Source organism: Aquila chrysaetos, chromosome 11 (assembly GCF_900496995.4).
Source record: "Aquila chrysaetos chrysaetos chromosome 11, bAquChr1.4, whole genome shotgun sequence".
In the NCBI taxonomy this organism is placed as follows: Eukaryota; Metazoa; Chordata; class Aves; order Accipitriformes; family Accipitridae; genus Aquila; species Aquila chrysaetos.
The window spans coordinates 19,945,455-19,970,178 of record NC_044014.1 but is presented as its reverse complement, the minus strand read 5'-3'; the positions used below and the strand labels follow the sequence as shown (position 1 = coordinate 19,970,178).

Sequence of the window (24,724 nt, the reverse complement as noted above, 5' to 3'; positions counted from 1 at the left end):
GTTTATAATGTGCTTGAGGTTCCTGGCTGGGTTTTAGTAAAATGAGGAACTGCACTTACAGATATCTTTTTCCCCTGTTCTTGAAGTGTTCAGAGCCTGAGTGGCATTGTCAGGTTTTTAACAATTCACACAGAAAAATACTTTTCACTGTTAATTTTCAAGATGTGAATCTTGCACAAGTGCTTTCTAAAGGGAAAGGACGTGACTATTTTAGAAAACAAATTCTGTACCTACAGAACAAGCTATCCAGAAAATTGCCTCTATTTGCCTGATGTTCTAGGGCTGCTGTTAGCATCAATTCATCTTCTCCTTCAATATGCAAGATTTGTTTGCAAAACTAATCAGGCGTGAAAAGGCAAGGCAGGTTATTTCCTTTCATTCACACAAGCTTATGTTCTGAAATAAAGCTATTAGGATACGTACGTGCTCTTCTAATGGACAATACCCACCATATGATAGCAAACTGTCACTGTGACCATTAACTTTCTTGGAAGGTTTTCAGCTGAAACCTTGAACTCTGTAAAATTAAGATACCCCTACAATCATTTCAAAGCCACTATTAATTTTCCCTTTAATAATGATAATATATCATTATTGTATATACCATGGTGCGTTAATATAATCCCCAGCAGGAATGGAAGAAAAATCTCTAAATACTGGAAAGGCAACAGTTTAAGACAAAAAACAGGACATCTGCTGTTTCCTGAAACAGGTTTTCAACAGCAACTACTGATGAATGTTGCTTTACAGGGTTAGGTATTTCTGAGAAGTAATTTCATAGATCACATTTTCTCTATTAAAAAAAGCATAATATAATATATTATATATATAATATATATAAATAATATAGCCATAGGTACATACCAGTGAACACATCTTTGTACAAGAAGGCTTGCTTATATGTGTGTCACTATATACAAATTTCTGAAAATAACAACAGGGAAGCTACTAAAATGGGAAGGAAACATCAAGTACTAAAATGAAAGACAAGGAAACAGATGGAGGACAAGAGGAAAAACTCTTAGCATGTTGTAAAAAAAAAAAAAATCTCTGACCAGGAAGAACGTATTTGACAGCATGTACATTGTGAAAACACGCATCTACTCACAAGCAACAGTTTGTCTTAGTGAAATCACACACTGAAAGTTAACAACCACCACGTCTTGGGCAGATCAGCACATTCTTCATGCTCAGGCTTCCATTCAGCCTCACCAAGCCATCCATATTTCAACTAGATCCTTGCTTAATAGCTTATTTTAGCTTTTAGGGAATCTTTAAAGCTTCGAGAAAAGTGCCTCAAGTTCCCTCTGCTGAGTGAATTCTGGTGCAGCTGCTTGATTACATCATTTTGAGGAACGATCAAGCAGGAACTTTCCATGCGACTTAAGGGTGTACTTCTGCTAATTAGTATTGCAGCCCAGAAATACATTTTCTCAATTTTATGTTAAAGAACATTTCTCTCCATAGAGAATGTTTTTGTTTTGGTAAGTGAAACGTGAAAAAAATGTACCTGTCCTATTAATTATGTTTTACCTTTGCTCTTCAGATTTCTGGCTATTTTAATTCTTTAAAAATTAGTTTCCATTTTCATTTTCTGTGGTGTTCCCATACAGCTCCTCTCTTGTATCCTCCCAGCTCCATAGACACACAGAACTGTCAACAAGCAGAATATTACAGTAAGTGTTCAAACGTGCTTATGTTCACATTTAAGGAATGGAGATGTAATTGGAGAGAATGCTTGAAAAAAACAGCTGACCACAAGAAGCATGGGATTAGCTTAACTCATAAAAAGCACGAGACCAAGGACTCTGCAGCAAAGGACCCAAGAGTGCCTCTGGCAGGAAAACTAATCTTTAAGCAGGGAGGGCAGAAATTTTACAGAAGAGAAGTTTGAGTTACATTAGGAATAATGAGACAGTATGTAGAAAAACAGGAAACTGCTTTCCCCAGATTGTATCATGTTTGTCTTTTCTCTTCAACAGCTACACTGAAAAGGCAGATAGCTATAAAAGAAAGAGGAAAAGAGCCCATATGGAGCAGCAAGACAAGATGTTAGGGAGTCATCTTGTTAAATGTTAGACAGAAATGATAAGAGACCCCATAAATGGTGAAATTTTAAAGGACTTTAAAAGAGAAGAAAGAGAGAAAGAGACTGATGCTATCTAAGAAAATAAATTAGAAATTTATCTAAGAACTGGTCATGAAAGAATTAATAAAAATGTTCCATCTCTTCTTCCTATTAAACCCAGTCCTAATTACAGCAGCTGAGAGCAGCAGAGCATTTACAGCCACAGAACCAGCCTAGCCTGCCAAATCTCCTGTAAAACACCCAAACACTCCTATCAGCAAACTCTCAAATGGAAACACTTCAGAAGAAAACTATGCAGGCTCTGCTGCTTCATGTGATCCTACAGACCAACTGCAGGCCATTTATCACGGCATCTTGAACCGCTGCATTAGGAAGTTTATAAAAACAAACACCTGGCTAAGAAATTCAGGAAAAGATTGTAGAAGTAAGTATAGGCTTTCAACCTGGTACCATGCTCCCACAGGAGTTACAAGAATGTGTAAAAAAAAAAAAAAAAAGTAGTCCTGACTCCTCTATCTCAGCTTCCTTATTGACATTACTGGTCAAGGAGCCATCGTGAAGAAATGCATTTGCTAGCTGTTCAGACTGGATAGTCATATGAGTATCATTTGGTCAAAGTCTCAGCACATGTCAGCTTGGGAACCAAAAAACAAGAGACTTAAAAGGAGGACTCAACAGTTATCCTCTTATCCTGTTATGCCAGCCAACCTTGTAATTGTCCCTTAACTAGATCCCATTATCAGTAATTCTTTTAGTGGGATCAGTTTCACTTTAAACAGCTTATTACATGGATGACAAAAGAAACAAAAAAACCTCAAGAATGGTCAGACAACAAAGATTATGTCTAAAACGTTTCTATCTTGAGAGTATCAGGGGATGATATTCCTTAAAATCTTCTCTAGGTGAAATTAAGTTTTTTCCGTGAAAGAGAACAGGCCCTAGTGATGTTTTTCAAGAACATCATCTATTTACAGTGGAAGTTCACCCCAGCTAAAGAACAAACTCTATTATGATAGCATTATTTAAATTGCATCTTCTGAATTACCTGAAAGAGTAACTTGGAGCATCCCAAAGAACAGTTGTTACAGGGAACTGTTGCTTCACCCATAAATTCAATGACACCATAATAACAACAGGATAAACTTGATCTCACATTAAAACTGGTAAACAAAAATTAAGGTCAAATTAAATTAATATCTATTTCTTAGCTAAGAGATGTCACACTGAGCTAAGTTTCCATTTTCAGTTAAGTAACACCTGTGTATGTTGTTAGCCTGAAAAACACCTGGAAGGTGTTGCTAGCAATGTCTGCCTATGAACCTTCCTGAACAAAGTTCTGCTGCATGCTCCAAATCCTGCACCCTTATACCATTTTTCTTCTTAAGCAGGCATTTCACATTAGGGCAGACTGCATTTGATAAATTTTAAATTACTACAAACTTCCAAATTCACCTGAAGAAAAAAAAAAAATCCCAACCAACTTTTAATCAGCCCTCAAGTGCCAGCTGATTTCCTTTTCCTCCTTCACAGCCACCCTAAAACACACCCCACTTGTTTCACACATTATCCTGCCTGTCACCACCTTCACATCCTCTGGGGTTTTTTTTCATTCTTTCCCCACCTGGTTTTTATTTAGTGCTTCAGTGCCAACTGCATAGTCCTTCCCTGTCAGGAGGAATTGATAAATTGACAACATCATTTACATGCTTGCTATATTCTCTAGGAGCAATAAAACTAACTTTTTTAATTTTCAAGGAGTTTATCGAAGGAGTAACTTCATGTACCAGGCTTTCATAACTGTCTCCCAAGATTTACTTTCTCATTTGCATAAAAGTAAAAGAGTAAAGTTGCCTGCTAAATGAGTCCTCTGCAAAATACCTCTGCCGATATGCCTTAGATGCCCATACAAGAGCTCTTATTTGAAGTATTTTGTTATCCCACCCTTTCTGGCAAACAAGCAAAACTTGGAAACTCTGACAAGTGTCATTTTACCATCAGCCATGTGTGGGCTGTTTCTATGTAGCATGCACCATAAGCAAAAGGCAGAATTACATCACGTGGGTTGCAACTCCCCGAAGATTACTCTCTATTGCATTAAGGATAAACTATCTGTGTGGGATAATGCTATTTATTCTTTCCAACTTGATACTCCATCAGACTAAACCACGTGGACACCGATAGAATGAACTCTGACCACAAAAGAGAAAGAGATGAAACACTGGCTTCATGAAGAGCAGAGGATTGTGGATCAGGTGGGAGATGAGTCACAATTCATCCTAAATTTCCCATTCTCTCTTGTGCTGCCTTGCTCTAGTGCCCTACATAGTCTGCATCTGGATCCCTAAGCAAACCAAAATGGTAACTGTTCAAAGCTTGGGATCTGTGCTGTGCACCACTGAGCTAAAGAACGGGGTACAGAAATAACAGTGTTTGCTTCTACAGGAAGCCAGTTCTGGCTGGGATGCACAGGTATTTCTCTGCTACAAAGCTTTTTTGCCCAGCCAATTTGCATTGCAGCCACATGTCAATTTGCAAAAAATGAAAATGAAATTTGACCAATTTAATTGTTCTCCAATTACATTCTGTTTTGACTGCTGAGATATTCACATATTTAGGGTAGAAACCAGGTCCTTCAATACATAATGACACAAATTGCATATTTTTGCTGAGACTTTGAGGGCCCTTTGTGATCAGTTGTGATGCCACATTCAGTACATTCTTTATCCAATGCCAATTTCTCTGCTGTCATCAAGTTGCATTTTATGGCAGCTGCTTTCCCCCAATTAAATGTTTAGGCCACTTTTAATACAAAATATCAGATGCACAGAGAAATAGTCTGAACTGTTTTAGAGGAGGAAACAGAAAATATTAATTCTATACTTAATAATGAAAACAGCTTTTATACAAAAAGCCCTAGATGCTACTGGAGCACAGCACTAATATCACTCAAGTGGAGAAACTACCTAGTCTTTGTATTAACTCAGGCCCTTCAGGAGGGGAAGTGCCGCTGCTCTCAGCTGGCTCTTCTTGCCCAGCCGATTTCCATTTCAATATTCTCTCTGCCCACAGAAGGACTTTTTTCAGTCCCTTCAGAAAAGGCACTTTTGCTTGCTACTGCTGGTGTCATGCTGTAGCTGCCCCAAGGACCACTCAGACTAATTAAATTAAGAAACACTATTGCAGAAGTTTAGCAAAGAGAGAAAAAGGGAGTCAACAGGCAGAGGGAACTTCATGAAGAAGCTTCCCAATGCCTTTTGCCTTCAGCCAAAAGAAGTAGTGTTGGTTTGTTAGATTAAGCAGGTCAAATAGTGTAATTTTCAAACTTTGATGGAAGAAAGTGTAACTTTCAAGCTTTTCTGGAAGAAAGTGTAATTTAAGGGGATATTCACATGAAAGCAGGATTGCCGACAGATGCAGTCAATAGGGAGAGAACTCTCTAGGAACATGTTGCAGCACAGGACATGATTATGGTGAGAAGAGATAGGCAGTAGTTTGTTATCCAAACTGACAGGATCTCATCTGGAAGGCTGCAATGCTTAAAAAAGGTATGTGAACTACCAGAAATGTTTCCTCTAAAAAAATGAAAAACTGCTTCTAATGAGAAGTGTAACAACAGCAGCACATTCAGATGGGAATATCACATCTAATTGATTCCTTAAGCACCAACTGAAAATATTAGGTTACAAACTCAAACGTTTGTAACGATAAAAAAGGCAGCCCCCATGCTCCCACCAAGTTCAGTGCTGCAGTGCGTTTTAAAACCAGCTATAGATATTTATTGAACATTGACACTGAACCAAGCCTGTATAGGCAAGTGTCATGGTCTAAGCCCAGCTGGCAGCAAAGCACTATGAGGCTGCTCGCTCACTCCTCAGGGGCAGGACTCCTCACACTCTTCCCCTGCTCCAGCGTGGGGTCCCTCCCACGGAAGACAGACCTCCACTAACTTCTCCAACTTGGGTCCTTCCCACGGGCTGCAGTTCTTCACGAACTGCTCCAGTGTGGGTCCCTTCCACGGCGTGCAGTCCTTCAGACACAGACTGGTCCAGCACAGGCTTTCCCATGGAGTCACGGCCATCTTTGGGCACAGCCACCTCCTCTGGCATGAGGTCCTCCACAGGCTGCAGGTGGCCATCTTCTCCACCGTTCACCTCCACGGGCTGCAGGGGGACAGCCTGCCATCTCACCACGGGCTGCAGCGGCATCACCTCCTCCCCCTCCTTCTTCACTGACCTTGGTGTTTGCAGAGGGGTTTCTCTCACATTCCACTCCCCTCTCCTCTGCAGGTTTCCCTTCTTAACTCTGTTCTCCCAGAGGTGCTACCACCGTCACTGATGGCCTTGGCCTTGGCCAGCGGTGGGTCCCACTTGGAGCCGGGGAAGCTTCTAGCAGCTTCTCACAGGAGCCATCCCTGTAGCCTCTCCCCCGTTACCAAAACCCTGCCACACAAACCCAAACCAGCAAGGCTGAGTGTGATGCCCCTGGCCCAGGAAATTTCACCCTCAATAGCTGAGAGACCGGATGCAGCATTCAGTGACAGAAAGGTGAAGCTGGCACGTGCCTTGAAAGTGGAACCCTTTGGGTTTTGACTCTTCTTATTTCAGCTCTTCCTTACCCTGTCCTTTTAGTGACTTTCATGGGGAAATAAAGGTGATGAACTTGAAGGTCCGATTACAGGGGCCTCTGAAGGAGAGGAACAAACACAAAGCCAAGAAATTACCAATCCAAATACCCCAGTACCTTGTGGAAAGCATACGAGTAATGCATATGATTTCACGTGGGACCACATAGTCCATTGCAGTATCAGCAAACAAAGACAGAGCAGAGAGGAGCTGGGACAGTGACCACAGACAAACAGCGCACAGCCCTACACTACCAGCTTCCCAACTGTGCACTAGCCAGCAGGTTGCCTGAACAAGCTCCAAACACTCCTCTGTCGAAGGAGCTTGATATTGTCAAACATGACAACTTGACGAGGTAAGCCCTAAAATGGAGAGGAGGAGGAGGTATTTGCCTATGTCGACAGACTAAATTAAGAAGTTTTGTGTGGTCTTCAGGAAGCTCTCAAAGCCAACCAAGTTTAAGATGCATGTACAATGAACACTCTAAGACATGACTTATTAAGTACTGTAACAGCCCCCAAAACACTGGGGCCAACAGGAAAACCATTTGAATCGGGAGGGACAGATTAATCAAGAAACTCAACAGCACCATAGACTCTGAGAAACCCCTAGAGAGGCAGGGGAAAGATCCCACTTCCCACATTTGCATTTCACATCTAGGAAATGTGAGTCATCACACTGGGAGAAATCCAGAAACTGCAGGAAGGAAGGAAGCAAGCTTTGAATTAAAAAAAAGGGAAAGACAGGAGACTGTTTCCATCTTGAACAAAGGGAGAGAAAGAGGTCAGCACCATCCTGCTGAGGACTGAGGATGAGGAGTTAAACTTCCAACTTCAAAACTACTTTCAGGCCCTATTCAGAAAAGGGGATGCAGGAGTTTGGTGGTTCCTAGCTAAAACATCTTCTCAGTTTTTGTACTCAAAACTTACCTCTAGGATCTTCTGCAATGGCTAGGAAACACCTTTCATTTTTTTAAATATCCAAAGACAATGTTTTCTTTTTCTATTTGTCTCCTATCTGGAACTTTGCTTCCAACTTTGCAATCAAGAACTGATTTTTTTTTTTTACCATATTTTCATCTGCACTCTTATCTAATGCTTAAAATTAATTCAAGAGAAGCTTCCAAACATTGGGTACGCTGTTACCCCAGAAGAAATGGAGTACAAATGGTGTGTGTAGGCAAGGACACTGGCAAACTGAGACAATTGAGGAATCCCAGAAGTTTGGCCACATCTCTTGGCAAGCTATGGATATAATTTTGATGGCATCACTGTGTCAAGACCAGAAGAGACATTTCTCTTAACAAGCACAGGCCAGCTCTCATCAAGCAGAAGGAAAATTTATAATTCCCAGTCTCTCCCAGATCGCACAAAAAACTTGGAGAGTTGGAAAGGAAAGGGTGACAAATTAGTTCTCCATAAATAACCTACCACTGAGTTAAAAGAACAATAACGTACGTTATATCTAAATATCCACATATGGCCTAGGTCTGCAACATTACCACTACTTCTGGACACTGTTACGACAAACCTCTGGCAGCAACTAATGTACTTACCATTCAAAAAGCATTCAAGCACAATACTCCCCAGAAACTGAACAGATTCTTGTGACAATCAGAACAGTCAAAGAAAATAATGTTTAATAGTAAAAGGAGTCCAGTTTATCTCAGGTGTATTGTTTTTACATTAATTTTAACTCCATTCACTTAAATAGCATTACCCAACTTATACTTTGCATCAACTTGCAAACCTGTCTCCTGGTGCGTGCAAATGTGGAGGTACATCCACAACATAGACCAGACATACAACACATATAAAAAGACAGTTGTTTCATTCTTCTCCGTTATTTACATAACACTCCGAGACAGCATTCACACTAAAGCCCAGAAAATGATCTTACAATAAAACACCAGAAAAGGAAAAAAAGAGACCAGCAATCCTTCAGTGAAAACAGGTAACACTCTCTAAAAGCAAACACTAAAGATCACTTCACTTACTTCCTTCTCACTTCATTATCCCATCAAATGAAACAAGCAGAAACTAATAGATATGATGCATGAAACAAACAACAACAAAAAGTGCTGCTTCATTTGTTTTAAGTCCCAGGGGAAAGAACCAAGAATATCTTGCTTGTGGATAACTTGCAATTCTCCAACACTGAACTGCAGCTGAGAAACAACTATTCGATGGCTTTTTTTTGGTATGCAAATTAACTAATAGAGTTTTACTAATGAAGACTAAGCTCATCCCAACTCGCTAATAAAACATATTGCCTCATTCCCTCAAGCCAGTTCCACAATTCCCAGCTGCCGCAGGCTCCAGGGAAGAAGTCTGCCACAAATTGCTAACTAATCTTACCACTGAGTAAGTTATCTTGCTGCCGAAGCGATGATCTCTTGCCTCGGGGACCTGCACATCTTAAAATGCTGCAGAGACAGAAGTGATGGATTTTGCCTTTACAGTGAAAGGAAAGATACTGTATGTGCCTCCTGGCTATACCCGCATTCTGGGGGCTCCTGACCTGTACTACCACGGTGTCTATGACCGTGCCAGACAGGTGTCATCTGAGCAGCTGGGCATTCAGCACCACTGAAAACGGAGAATGCTTCTTGCAAAAGCAGAAGGATGAGGGACCTTAACTCCAAAGATTTTGTCTTCAGAAGATCATAGCTTGCCCTGCATGTAGCTATACCCAGCATCCCACAAGCCTAAGAGAGACAAGGAGACAATCCAGAAAAAGGCAGTCTTCATCTGGGTATCTTCATCCAGAGCAGCTGAATTGGTATATAGTCCTATATATGTCCTGAATTGGTATATAGTCCTATGCCAAGCTGGCAATGGCTCTCCCACTTACCACATCACAGCAAGTGCAGACAGCTTCCAAAGAAGAAAACAAAACTATCTTTGCAGTTCAATAAGCTGAATAGAAAACACCTTCAATTTTCAGTGAAGAAAAATTGAGTTATTAGCCTGGATGCCTTTGATTTTGGTTTTAAAGGATTGCACCTTTCCAAATTTCTCCATACCACAGGCTAGGAGCCTACCACCTGCAGGCAAACTGTAGCTTGCCATTTTACTGCTCACAGACATGTCAATATATGTCAATTAATACAGGCAACAATAGCTGCTGGTAAGAAACCCTTTTCCTCTTAGAAGACATGGGTAAAATGAAGATTTTTTTTTTTAAATGTGCTTTTTTAAATCTACATGAGACTAAGAAAATAATCCAGACTGCAGCTGTAGTGACCTACCATAGGACAAACAATAAAGGTAAAATATTTTTCTTAACTCTAATACAGTTTCTTGTTTTAGGTTAGAAGAAAAAAATTCTGTGATTTTCCTCTGTTGAATAAAGACTGTAATAGCAAGTAATTAATCCTTCAAGTTCTGTGAATGAGGAAGTGTACCATCATTCTCTAAATATGCACACATACTACACAGAAGTTGATGTGCTGAAAGTGTTTTCTTACTGGGTACAATAGGATCATCACAGAGAAACAAAGTGTCTAAAGTAAGAATGAGAACAAGTCCTAAAGCGATGCATAAATGCTCCATAAAGCAATGCTCTCCAGACTGAAATAAGTTACAGCAGATTATGGAAAGCTTATGCTCCACTGACTTTTAAGTCTCACCATACCAATTAAAACAGTGCTATTTGCCTAATCACTTCTGCCATTCAGAAATTAACAGCAGGTCTACACTACATTCAAAAGTACATTTAACATTATATGTACATGTAAAAGAGTAAATTGCATGCAGGTGACAATTATGCTCTCTAGGATTAGAGACACCCTCTTAGGGGTTTTAATCTTCCCTCTTAGAATTTTAGGCATCCACCTATCCAGCTGAATATAATCTGATTAATAAAACTCATACCCTTATAATGCCTAGGTCTATTTTCCAGAAAAATGAGCGTTTGAAATGCTTATACTGCAAGAGGGAATAGCGTAGGAAATGTATCCTGAAGTTATGCAAACACATAGCTATACATCCTGAAAGTAAAATCATTAGGTGAAAACTCAGAATTACAACAGAAATACAGAATCAGTTCTTCATGTATACAGCTAACTGCACGTGCACACAACTGCATTAAGATATTTGAGCATTCAGCTACATTTTCCAAGCAACTGCCATAACCGCATGTCATCCACCACTGACCACAATCCAATAAGCAACTATTCAGCAGCAATTTCAGCAGCAGCAATGCCAGCAGAAACAGCCCTTACCTCCTGCTCCCTGCCACACGTTCCCTCCTCCCAGGCCACCTTCTCAGCCCTGACACAGCAGCCACACCGTCAGACAGATCAGAGTTAAAAGTAATCGATAACCAAAGAAGAAAAGATGCTTTTGAACACGTGGCAGTTCCCCGATGCGGTTCACCACCAGTCCCACAAATGGTTGTACTAGTACAGCTCAGAGGGTGGCAGGGGGCTGCTTACGCAAGCACAGTTGTCTAAGGAAACACATGCCAAATTTCTCCCTGAGGAAGCACTTGTGCTTACATCAAAACATCTGAAAAATCTTCCCCCTCTGTGCCCAGTCTGTAGGATCTTGGCCTGGGAATACGGATCTGGGAGGGATTCCTGGGGGTCTCCTAGTCCTCTACCTCGCAGTCATGGGCAAGAACAAACCTAGCAAACCCAGTCAGTCAGGAGATCTACTGTAGCGAGCCGCTCATTAGGTAAACAAAATACAGCTTGTAGCTGAAGCAAATATGCAAGCTGGGGGAAAAGAAGGTTTCTGAGGTTTGCCCCCTTTACATATCAGTTAAATCAATTCTGATAAAGCTTTGTAAAATAAAGTTACACACTGTGCTATATTGTCTTTCATCATCACTTTCCAGCTTGTTTTTAAGGCAAGAGTTAATGATTGTATTTTAAAGACATTAAGATGGAAACCCCTAACGGAAGCCCTGAGAAACTTTCCATTAAAACACAGCTTCTGTTACACTGTTGCAAAAGATGGAAAAGTAAAAATTAAATATAATGCAAGTGAAAAAATATAAACCAAAAAGCGCATAAAATAGCAAGCAATATATAGCTAAAAAAATTCACGTGAAAAGACAGTAACAGCTAATGATTCAAGGTGAGCAATAATACAGCCCTAACTGAGGCATAATAGAATCACCCTGAGCAAAATGCAATCCCATTTCACTTCATTAAGTTTCATGTTATCCTCAAATTTCCCAGCGCTAGCGGAAATGTTTCCTCATTGCCACTCCAGGAGCGGACTTACAACAACAAACAGACTCAGCTACCCCAACCAGCTTGTTAACTTCATGAAATCAATTCAGTCAAAAGGCTATCATGCAAACCCAAATTCATCCCAAATACCTAATTAATAACTTACCCCTGGAAATATTAAACAGAACGTGTCAATAAATGAGTGGCAAATTATCAGAAAGTTCAAAATAAGGATAATAGTCATTGTGTCTTTGGGCTTTTTTTTTTTTTTTTTTCATTGAACAGTTTCCTGAACTTAGTCAGCCTGCCTGTGAACACAAAATTTCCTGTAAGACACATGCCTACAATACCACCTGGCCTAAATATATCATTGCACACCTGGTTAAGTCCTGCAAGCGACTAAGTATTCTCCTGGAGATGAATTATATTGATATCCCAGAAGAAGCATCAAGGCCGCTCGGGACAGGGATCACTGTGAGTAGCCGCTTTCACAGCTAACTATTTCTGTGGAAGACCACAGACCAGCTCTTCCAGCCCGTCACCGAGCAGCCCGCGCCTCGGTTTTCGGAGCAATTTTGGGAGCCACTTCCACCCACACGGTGTACTACACAGCCTGTACAAGTGGTGTGGAGTCTAGTGGCAGCCGGGAGGGTCCGCACGCCCACGGGCACGGCGCACGCAGAAAAGCCTCGCTCGGCCATCTCTCGCGGCCGTCTCTGAACAGGTATGGTTTTTTCTGCTTACGCGACACAAAAAGAGAGAATTAAGTTTTCCTCATACCATCTAGGAACTTGAAACGCTGTTTATTCTTTAGCTGTCTGACTAGCATTTCATCTAACCAACAGCCCGTATATACCTACGCACATATATACAGTTACTGAACTTAATGGTGGGGTTTACATTTCTTTCTTTTTTTGTTAAACGTTTCTGCAGTTCTAGGCTCCACGATGCAGGCAGGGCACGAAAGCGACCCGGGGGAAGCCCCTCCGGAGCGCTGCAAACCGCAGCCGCCGCTGCCGCCGGAGAGCTCCGCGCCGCCCGCCCGCCCGCCCCGCTGCGCGCCCCTGCCTTCGCGGCCACCAGCCGCGGCCACCGCGGCCCCCCGAAACCCAGCGCCCCCCCGCGGGCTCGCCCCCTGCCTCCCTCCCTGCCTGCCGCTCCCGGGACGAGCCCCGCGGCCCCCCGCGCCGCCCCTACCTGCAGGCTGCAGCCCCCGCGGCGGCGGGAGCAGCGGGGCCCGTCGGTGCGCGCTGTCCCTGTGTGTCCCCCCCGTCCGTGTCCCCCCCCCCCGGGGGCGGTGGCTCCCGCGGGCCCGGGGCGGGGGCCGGGGCAGCGCCCGCCCCGCGATCGGGGCTTTGCGGCGCCGATCCCCCGGCAGACGGGGCGAGGAGGCAGGGAAGCAGCCCGGTTTCATCTCCGCTCCGCGAGGCGCCTCAGACCGCCCCCCGCGGGGGCTTCCCCGGCCGCCTCGGTCGCCCACCTCGCCGGCTGGTTCCCTTCGCCCGCCGCCTGGCCGGCGCTGCCCTGCAGCGGGACCCGGGGGGCTCGGCGGGGCCCTCCCCCTTACCGCGGCTCCGGCTCCCTCACGTTGTCACCAGCGGGACCAGGAATCCCTCCCCGCGTGGTACCTTCACCAACGTGAAAAGGGCATCTCAGGAGCGCCACGGGTACTCTCATCGCTTTAAGAGGGGTTTTTTTTCCCCATTAAGGCAAAGCCTGTACTGGGATTCCTGGATCAGAGCTCTCGGACATTTCAGAAGGTGTTTTTAAACCGTTCCAAAGTCAGGCAACACTCAAGAGTGGAAACAACACCAAAACTTGTGCATACAGATGGCCCTCTGTCATATACACCAGCCCCGCATGCCCTATACACCATTAGGAGTCGTGCTGCCGTTGCTTGCTAGCCTTTACATTTTCAAACTCGACTCAAAGCCCCAGACCGGGGGAAGGACTCACACAGATTTCAGCAGGCTGTGGACCCTAGACTCTTGGAACAAGTTTCAAATTCCAGCAGCCTTTTGTTTATCCAAGGAAGATAAACTAAGTGGCCTGCTGAATACTGCACGGGTTTTCAGACAAGATCTGGAAAACAGCAGGTCTTTGCTCAGAAGGGACATTAAACATTCTGCGACACTTTCCATGAGAACAAAGATAAAATGGACCTTTCCTTACCCTTCCCAAACACTGTCACCACACAAGGGCTGCCTGGTTCCTGTCTTTCACCCAGGACCTTGCTGCCTTTCAGCACTGCTATAAAGGGCAACTACAAAGCTCCCAGCAGTGCAGAGCCGGGGGAGAGGGTGGCTGGGAGGCCATTGATACACTGTTCTTCCAGGGTAAGTTCAAAATCCTTCAACGGAAGGAAGTACACATAATTTGGGTAAGCACGGCAGCTTCGGGGCGGGTTATTAATTGGAAAAGACTCCCCTTTCCAGGTGACAGAGCTAGTCTGCACATGACAGTGGCATGAGGTGTCCAGGAGAGACTGGTCTGCACGCGCTTCCCCCTCCTTCTGCACACCGTGGGGTGAAGCTGTGCACTGGGTGGCCCACACCACCTCTGCACAGCTTCCCTAGCACAAGTACTCCCCTTCCTGTGCCGTGGGAGCTCACAGCAGCTGTAGAGAAATGGGGCTAGGTTTTCCCCACTAACTGGGTGGGTAACCAAAACTTGTTCTTGAACAAGAAAAAAGTGCAGCTCTTAGTTTCTTGGTGAGTGTTTGATTTTTTCCTCTTCTTTACAGTTCTGTAATATATTGGAAAGATTTTTAACCTTACCTGGATTAAACTCAGCTTCGTGTTGAAAGATTTTCCTTGCCAAAATACACTGCTAACGTAATTGCAAGAGGCTTTATTTGTACTGCATAACACTGCCAGATAAGAGACAGCTCTGAACAAGATGGCCTGTGCATTAAGGTACCACTCAAGAGACTGGGGATCTCGGCATCACAGCAAACTTCCTCTGCAAGTCTGGTTGGCAGTGTCTCTATGACAACTCCCCATCAGCAGCGGGAACGACAGTGGTTATCTATGTTGGCTGCTGACATTTTGACGCCTGGGTCAACAACAGGTAATGCCGCCTTCTCTGTGGTGTGGAAAGGATAACCATCAGAGCACCACGGAACCACCTCGTGTATTGTATGTACCAGGGATATACAGAGAGGCAGTAACACCTTTCATACTCTGCTGACCTGGCCACTGGCACAACAACAGCTTTAAAATACTTTTGTGCTATTTGTTATATAAATTCATTTTAAGCACTGAAGTATCACAAACTAGACTTCACCAAAACAACATGCATGACTCCATTTGGCTCTTCGGAGCAACACTTTAACAATAATAGAAATACAAGGTTTTGGTTTACATTCATATTTTACACATTCATGACAGGCTTTCTCTTGTCGTAGCTAGAACAGATTTTTCTCACGTAAGTTTCAACTGCTGACACTGGATAAATGATCCATTGCACTGCTCCATCTAGCAGTTTGACAAGGATCACAATATAACTCACCTGTAATAACCTTAATCCCTCCAGGGTTGCAGGACTATGCATGTCGCTCCTCTAGAACTGCTGTAATCATGATACCAAAGGAGTACATTCCCTCACCTGGAGTGCCTGACCAGGCAAAGACAACACATCAGGAAGGGGATTGTTTTGGTTTGGTCCCTATGAAACATGAATAATACCTTTACATCTTTTACACTTTCCAAACCACAAAAATAATCAGAAGCTAAAAAACTATGGAATTTAATGGGTAAGATAAATGCTTTTACAGTTTGGAGGATGATTAGGTGCAATGGTACAGTTGATGAATGGCCTTCCTATGCATGTATGTTCTTAAAGTATGTTCTTTAATTGAACCCTTATTGAACTGAAAACCCCACTACTGTCCTTCCTCCAACCTCTTCTTCCCCCTCCCTGATACAGCCAGCCAACAGTACGGGATGTACTGTAATGGCATGCTGGGAGTAACATTTTCAGATCTGGTCACTAACGTCATCTACCATCTTTGGCATCCTATAGCCAAGGGGACACAGCTTCCCCAACATCTCTGGAAATTAAGCCAAAGACATCACAGGCTGGAGAAAATGTAGTCCCTACAGTTCCCTCAGTTCCCCCTCTGCAGCTACAGTCCAAATCTTGCCAACTCCAAGGCGAGAAGGTAAAGTACTCACTTACCACTTGTGAGTGGAGGCTCCTTTCTGAAGGTGAAGGCAAGCTCTGTTGCTTATCGACACACAGGGCTTCAGCAGAAGATCAAAAGACTCTGAATTCCTCAAAATACATGACTGTATAAGTCATATATGGAACTGCGTTAGAAAACAGAGGGCGTGTAATTGTTATTCCATGGCCTCCTCACTTTTCACATGGACATTAGCAATTCCTGGAACATAAGACCAGCATACGTCATCAGACCAAAAGATGCATTTAAAAACAGCCTTGTTTCTAATGACACCCGGAACTAGATACAGGTACATCCTACAACCTATTTTGCCTAATCGAGTGTATCATCTCCCATAATCTTTGGAAATTTTGGCAGAAATATCCTCTCAATATAAAATAAGTGTAGGCAAATCAGTACTTAATATTAGTTGAACAAGAGGACGATTCACCTTCTTTTAGTGATAACAAGCTTCCACATTTCAGACCTCTTGTCTTGCTGCTGTTTATCTGGGGTATTCCTTCTGGTCTGTCATTGAAATCCTTGGTCCAAGCACACGCAGTAAGCTTTTCAGACACATTTTGATGCGTGTATTTTACAAAGATCAGCACTCCAGCTAGTCAGGATTTTCCAGTACAACAATTTTTCACTAGAAAACACAGATTCACTGAAACAAAAGTTCCATGGAAATGTGGTTCTGTGGCTATATAAAGGCCGTAGCTTTAAAAAAATCTTGTCCGTCAAATTACTTTCTTTTGGCAGCCTGTTAGGCTTCCTGCTAGCAGGCTTTTTTGGTGGAAAAAGGGAAATTTCAAAATGTCTAAATTTCATTTCACATCAGCAGAAAAACTTAATTAGATGTTGGAATTTTTCACAGCATGGGAATAATAAATTTGAATTAGTTGTACTTGGAAGCAAGCCTTTGCACAGCTATTCCAGTCTCTCTTCCGTATCCACTTGACTGTGGACCAGAGGCCCGGGCTATTTCAATCCATACAGGAATCCAACACCAAATATGGCCTGTAATGTTGCTCTAGTCTGAGGAGAGCTAACCATTTCCATGGCTCTACAACTTTTCATGGCATTATATTTTTGTTCTCCCTGCTGGATGACGAGTATGGCTTGCTGTGCTCTTCTGTAGAGCTGGTGTTAGCAGCTTATCCTGCTTATCATCACCACCCTCCCCTGTACCAACTCTTGGGGAAAAGCACAAGCTAAAGAAGGCTGAACTGGGGTTCAAAGCCTGAAAGCAGCACAGGTCGTCTTTATCCTATTCTCCAAACCAGCACATGATACCAAGTAAAAGAAGATGGTGAGCCACCACTGATAATCCACACCTCCACAACACAGAAAACCAGTCACTTGACAAGAATTGACTGTACCTCAGGCGAAACTCCAGCTGGGACTTGCTGACTGCTGCTGGGTCTTTCAGGGAGAGCTCCTCACCCGTCCCAGGGTTATGCCATGCCTCTCGACATTTTTTCCCTCCAGCTCACCTGTAAAACGCACAGCTTAACAGCTAGGACTAATTTCAATACAGTTTTTACTACCTAATTGTTGTGTTCACAGGCTGGGGGAAGAGTTTGCTTGCTTTAAACGTTAATATACTCCTTTAAATAAAATATGCCCATTGATAATATCTACAGCAAACATTTACAGAGTTAACAAACGCAGAAACTATTGTCATTCCACCCAGAGAGAAAGTTACAAGCATCAAAGATTTCTGTTTTATTTGGAGATGTACCAGATTAGTTCCAGGGACACTTATGCAACACACAACCTTACAGCCTATTTCCTTTTTTTTTTTTTCTTTTCTCTGTGCATGTGCAAGGTGGTGGGTTTTTTTCCCCCATTTGTTTGGTTTTTTTTCCTCTCTGAGTTAAGCACGCATGGACAGAGACCTAAACCAGAGCCAGCTGAAAGTACATCAGAAGAGCAGAAGTATCTGCTCTGTGTAGCAAGGTATTTTGGTATATATTACAATGTTGACTCTCCAAGGCCTTGCATTTTGGTATTGGCCTTGTGGCTGCAAAGCTGGACAAACTGCTGCCATTCTGACAGTGCGAGGGTTCGGTTCCCTCTGGCCACACATCAGTGGCTAGGCAAGGTGCCTCACGGGTTCTCAGTGACGCGTGTTTTGTGTGGAAATTCAGCAGCCCCTTGAAACGAGAAGTACATTCATGAGACAAGTGTCCCCAGGGAGGAACAGGGCGCCCAGAGGTGGGCAGAGGAGCGTGGGTGCAGGCTGGCTGCGGCTGTGCTCACCCACACAGGTACTGCACTGGCCGCCGGAGGGGCAGGGGCTGAAATCGGGCTGGCAATTCTGTCTGGTGGGAAAAAAGTCATTACTGCCTGACCCTTCTTTGTGCCGCGGGTAGTTTGGTGGGAGGAGGTTTGAGGCATCATCCCTTCAAGGGCTAGCAGGTCAGCACAAACCAACCCACCTTCTCACCAGGCTTTCGTGCTGCAAAAACACCCAGATGCTGTACAAGGTCTGGGGACTTGGCCGCGGGCCTGCAAAGCAAAAGGGACTGCAATCTGCACACAAGTGTGCTTTCAGGTAGGCCTGGGTAGAGGCATCATTTGCTACTCTTGGGTGATGAATACACATCTGCATACAGGCTTGGAGCCTAATCTTACCCACTCAAGACACGAAATTTTAAACAGTAAAGAGACGTTGAACAGTATTATCTACCATTTAATTGCTATAAGACTAATCCTGCTAATTTTATGACTAGTGACAGAAACTGGTTTCTTCATTGACAGATTTCTGACTCAAGCCTGAGTAATGTTTTACTATTTAAGGTATTTTGCTTGTTTGTTTTTAAAAGCAGTTCTTTGATGTTTGTGTATTCAGCTTTTTTTTTTTTTTTTTTTTTTTTTTTGTGGCCATTAGTTCCCATCATTGCGTTGCCAGTCATATACCATCACCTTCCTACCACAGCAGGGTAGGTGGAAATGTCAGGGACTGAAAGTGAACTGATTCCAAATTACTTTCTTTCCTCCAACAGGTCTACAAGGCAAATAGGTTAGAAAAGGAAAAGCCAGTTCTTCTCTTACTCTTGTGAATAAAGAGATTTCAATCGCCAAGCCTAACGATCTCCATATATAGGAAAGCCAGACTTCTAGAATGTCTTCATACCAGTAGTCAGTGGACTCCACAGAGTGGTATTAGTAACAGCTCTTTTGCTCCTATGCTGATAAAAGCACTTATAATTCCAGGGTTGGTATCTGAGGACTTTGTAGTAATGTGTATAAAATGAAACTTTAAATTCCCATAATTCTGTGAAGCAGATGTTCATGGAAACCTGACAAAGAAGATATAACTCTTTCAGGTAAGAGAGTCAGAACAGGGAGATAGGTTGTATGGCAGTTAAAAATCAAACTCCTAATAGTGGAGAAAAATATCAGAAATTGAAAAAAATCTTCCTGACAGAAGCTAAGCTGACCTTGATGATTCTTCCCATGAATAAAAGGTGAATTCATTTTCAGGGTTGATGCCTTCTTTCTTCTGCTTAATTTTTTTTTTTTTAATGCAATCTCTCGTGTGATGAGACCAAGGGGTGGAGGGGAGAGAAGACTCTTACGTAAGTTTGGTTCCTGAATATTTTCAGTCCTACCTGAAAAGGATCAGCTGTAGTGCAAGACAGGTTATGGGTCAGTCTGCAGCCATCGTTAGAAAGCAGCTTTAGTTTCTCCTGCACCACTCTTCCCCCTTCAAAGAAGGGGCAAACCAGTGATGCATAGGGAGCTGTCACACTGCACAGACAAATCTGTTGGCGGGAAGACTTCAAACCTCCTATATTTGAAGAGAAGAGATAACATACTTTCTAAGCTAAAAAAAGAAATGACTAAAACACTGGGAAATTTGGGAGTGGTTTTGGCTTATCTTGTAAGTATTTCTGGATTTTTTTGTGCACAGCCTTTTGTAGCCAAGTGCAATATGCTGAATGCTAGCTGGGTAACAGCATGCTCCATGCTTAGGACATAGGAACAGCATGTATTTGTTTACTTATTCAAATAACACTAGGGGTGAGGTTGACAAAAAACCAAAACAATTCTGCCAAAAGGAACTAAAATTTCTTTTAAGTACATTCAGCAATTTGTGATTCATTTAGCCAGCCAGATTTGAAAATGGAAAATTCAGTTGTTTGTTTAGTTTTTTGAATTAATATGTATTATTTTACACTTCATTTTTAAAAACATAAAAAGAGTAAAAATAATTTTCAAATATAAGACAACATTCTCACTGTTCAAATCAACTCAAATAATGACTGTTTATTTCAGTCTTCAGGTGAAGCCTATGCAACCTTTGCAGAGGAGAAGCTTCTCATAGCTTCATTTGCATTGCCCACACTATACTACTGCATTTCACAAAACAGATGTTCACAGACCACATTTACTGTGCTGCCTCCATTGCATGCTGGGCTAAGGGTATGCTGACAATGAGGGTATCGATGGGATAATGCCAGTGGGAGGACAGAGGAGGCAGATTCAGTAGAGTAGATAAAAATACTACTATCTCAACATCGTATTACATCTGCCAGTTGGTAGTGATTTACTGATTTACACAAGAATACTTTGACTGCAGTCTCCCAACTGATGCAACTGTTATAAACGCTTGTAGGAAAGAACATTTTGATCAGCACGTTTTTCCTACGGGCTTGAGGCATTAACTTCCTCACCAATACCTGCACACATATCCCCACTTCCACCCAGCCTAGCATGGGGAACGCAACTCCTAAAAGCTGAGACCAGCTATTTTATTTTGTGCAATTGGCTAACACATACGAACCCCACAAAAATCCCCAAACAACAGCAACAAAACCCCCCAATGAAGTCTCAACATACCAGTGGCCAGACCATCCTGTTGCTTGAAGCACTGATGTCTCTGTTGCGACAATCTTCTGCATTATCAAACCAGTAGCTGTTCTTGATGAGGCTCTGTCTTGCTCGAAGCATTTTTCCTCAATGCTTTCAAGGCAGCAGAGAATACGCATTCCCTCACAAGTGAAAGTTCCTCTCACAAAAGAATTTAAACCAAAAAAGTATGCCACTTACTTCCGGGAAAAAAAAAAATTCTAACATATTACGTGAGAAAGTGGTAACATGGTTAGCCAAGGCCATGTCCTCATGGATGTGCATAAATGGAAATCTCCGTAACAGGGGTAAACTCAACTCTGTACACACACTGCCAAGGCTGCTTTGGTACATCATTACACTTGTTAAAGGGTAACTTCTGCTTTGTACTAGACACAATGTTAAGAGTTGCTCAAACTTTTTAAGTTTGCGGAGAGATGGATGGGTCATCCATCCAAAAAGCTGGAAAACAGTGAAGTTATCAACTTGGAAAGACACTTCTGAAGCTGGAAGTGCCCTGATCACCACAACAAAATAAGCAAAACCACTTAAGAACAGGGAGTGACACATTGCTGTTTAAGTACAACATGATGCCATTTCAGGCTGTTTGCCCTCCTCCGTTGCTTTAAATCATACCTTTACCTTGGTGCTTCGTAGTTGCCTCTACAATGTTTAGAAATAAAACATGCAGGACCAAAGCACTCTGCTCTGGGGTCTCCGCTGGCTGCACCACCCTGCCATTTGTAAGCAGCTTGGGGTTTACCTCGGGGGAAGCTGCAGGAGGCTGCTGACCCCTTGCTGCAGCCAGCTGCTTTGCACAGCTGCGCACAACAGAGCAAATTGCTGGAGGCCAGCAGAAGAGAGCTGTGCTTCTGTCAATATGATAGAACTGGTTTTGATGTAAAAAAAAAAAAAAAAAAAAAAAAATCATCCGGAGGCCAGTACATCCCCTACTGTGTGTCTCACGTACCGAGACAAGCAATGTTTGAGACCAGGCTATTGCCTGCACTAGAGAGCACATCTACATCTAGAGACCCAACGCTTCAGCACAGGTCGCTGGGTACTTCACACAGGGATGCTCGACCCAAGTAGTAACCATTAACTGCTTTAGCTCACAATGACTCAGCTGCACCCTTCCTTCACCTCTGAATTAGGACAACACACTGCATGCCATTCTGTCAAACAACCTGACCTCCCCACCTCTGCCACCCATCTCTCACTGGTTGCACTAACAAAGAGCTAGTTTCTTGCTTACCCTGCAGTGCCCTTCCCACCTTGTTCATGTCATCCCCAGAAACCGCTAAAGATGCTGCTGCCGTGTCCCCTTCCCAGGCTCAGAAGCTTCCCTTCCTGAGCCTCCGCTTTTCTTACTCATTTCTCTTCCATCTCTCCAAGTGCCAGTACCTCCTCTTGCTTGAGGTGAATCTCAATTCCCAAGGCAGCCAACAGGTTCTCCTAACTTTTACAATTAGAACCACAATTTTTATTTTGCTGCTTTTTGTTGGGATTTTTTGGGGGGAGCTGGTAGGGGGAGGTTTGAAGAACAGACTCTTATTGCACATCTATCTCTTTTTCTCCAAGCACACTAATAATCATGCAACTAGTGAGTTCCTACCAGCACCAGTAATACTTAAAGAATAAGAAACTGGATTCAGTTTTAAGGTTTAAACAAGCATTTCTTTTCCAGGACATCCTAAAGATCAGATGTCCTCTACCTCCCAGGTACTAAGAGGTAGCAAGACACAAACAGACATCTTTTTCATAGCCTGTATTTCATTTAATCCCAAATTCAAAGACACCCTGTACTTTAAAAACAGATCCCGGTAGAAGAAGTCATCCGACTGGAAACAATCATGTATGTTTATTTTGTCACCAGTTCAACCCCATATGGTTTTCCCATTTCTAAAATTCTGCTGTGTCCTGCCAAAAATCACTTGCAAGTATCTTATGACAGTCAAATGGGAACATAAGCGCTGATAACAGTGAAACACCAGGACAGCTTTGCTGAGGTTGGAATGCACTGCAAACACCCCACTTGTCCTAGAAGTCAGACTCTTGTACTGCCCCCCTGCACCCCATGGTAGTCGTCTCTATCAAATCTGATCAAGTAAATACTCTATTGTCGTCAGCTCTCACTCTCCAGCCAGCATCAGCAACTTGTTCCCAATAACTTAGGCCAAAAACTTAGCTTGAAAACATAGACCCTTCTTCCTACAGGATGGAGACTTTTTGTCAAAACCATTAAAAATTGGGTTTCTCAGCAGTGCGGAGAGAATGAGGAGAGTAGCATGTGTTTCAACAAGAACAAATGTTCGAGTCCAAAAGAAGCAGACCTTGGCACAAACCATCACAATTGAGGGCAAGGAATTCCACTCATTCTGCTCCAACTTACCTTAATAATTACCTTAACATGTTTCAGAAAGAGAAGCTAGCTTGTTAAAGAGTTCTCATCAATTTATACAGAAACAAGCGTTTTGAACACATACTAAATCTGCAACCTCACTGATCCTTCTTAGGGAAGTCTGCTCCTTCACCATCACCATTCCCAAAACAAAAAGATCCAAGGATCTGGGTATTTCTAGGTTCTCAATACAACTCTGCCACAGTGGTGCAACAGAGCTTTGCTTGCTCAAATTTCCAGCTTGCACCAGTTATAGTAGAGGTTCATCTATGTAGTCAAGTAAGACTGTTTTCAGACTCTTTAGATGCCTCTGGATGATGAAGTGGGGACAAGAACCCTCCCACCAGTTGACTGTAGTCAGCAACTGGATACAAAACACAATTAGAAAAATTCAAGACAACAGTGGTGCTCTTAGAACAGCCCCAAAGTGCTCCCTTATAGCAAAAATATTGGAACTGTGCTAGAAATCAATCACACTATCATTTGTCCGTTACCTTAATTATGAAGGAGGTACATGGGAAGAAAAGAAAAGTTGGGACTAGTGAAGGCAGGCAAAACCTAAAGGTAAAGAAGCAAATTACAGTACTAGCAGATTCATAGGATGGTGCTGGTGGGGAAGGAGGAAAAAAAAAAAAAAAAAAAAAAGTCAAATGTAGATTTCAAGGTATCAAAGAAATACTTTTGCAGTAGGCTTTTCTCCCTCAGGAAAGGAAGAATTTAACTTACAACACCATTTTCCTCTTACACCAATTTCTCCTACTTTGTGACCTCTCATAACTCTCTATCCTATTAATTTAGTTCGCTAATATTTTTCCCAACCAAATGTACTCATTTGCATAGTACACACTTCAGAGTATTTTTTTTCCAGACTTAACTACAGCAACTTACCTATTAATCATTTTAAATTTCAAAGCAGCATTTTGAAGTTAAAATTTTATTTTGGGCTTCTCTTAGAACTGCTGTGATGAACTTACCTGGCAATCCCTGAAATCTTACCACTAACATTAGGGCTACCAGAATTGTGCTTTCCTTCTTCAACCACACAGCTTCAATTTATGTGTCTTGCATAGTCTCTCTCTCTCAATTTTTTTTCCCCGAATGACTTGCTAGGGTTTCAATTTTTTTTTTTTTTTTTTTTGAGGACTAGAGGATTTTAATCTTAAAAGAAGTGCTATTTCATATTTGTTTACTTAACGTTATATTCTTTCTTCACATAACTATAAATGCTTAAAATACAAGAACACCTAAGTGATAGATATTCCCATATCAAATTCCCTTCAAAAATTGACCAGGGAGAAAAAGATGGAATCTTTCTCTGAAACAAACCAAGCCCACAAATTGCCTCGAGCTCCATCGCTTTAGCAAAACACGATAATAGTGTCAATGTTATGCTTCCCTCTACTGTTTA

At 42.6% G+C, this 24,724-nt stretch overlaps 1 protein-coding gene across 6 annotated transcripts in view; it reads right to left on the bottom strand.

Moving 5' to 3' along the window:
- Positions 1-14,187, bottom strand: part of SLC16A12 (solute carrier family 16 member 12) — a 38,162-nt gene extending 23,975 nt beyond the window's left edge. For 2 of the 6 annotated variants that reach the window (XM_030030195.2, XM_030030191.2), the window contains exon 1: positions 10,937-11,112. The gene's annotated coding sequence lies outside the window, so the exon portion shown is untranslated. Of the gene's footprint in view, positions 1-10,936; positions 11,115-11,212; positions 11,309-13,090; positions 13,177-13,460 lie in introns of those variants that run through there. The other 4 variants (XM_030030197.2, XM_030030194.2, XM_030030198.2 and 1 more) reach the window with 4 other exon arrangements.
- Between the last annotated feature and the right edge of the window lie 10,537 nt (positions 14,188-24,724).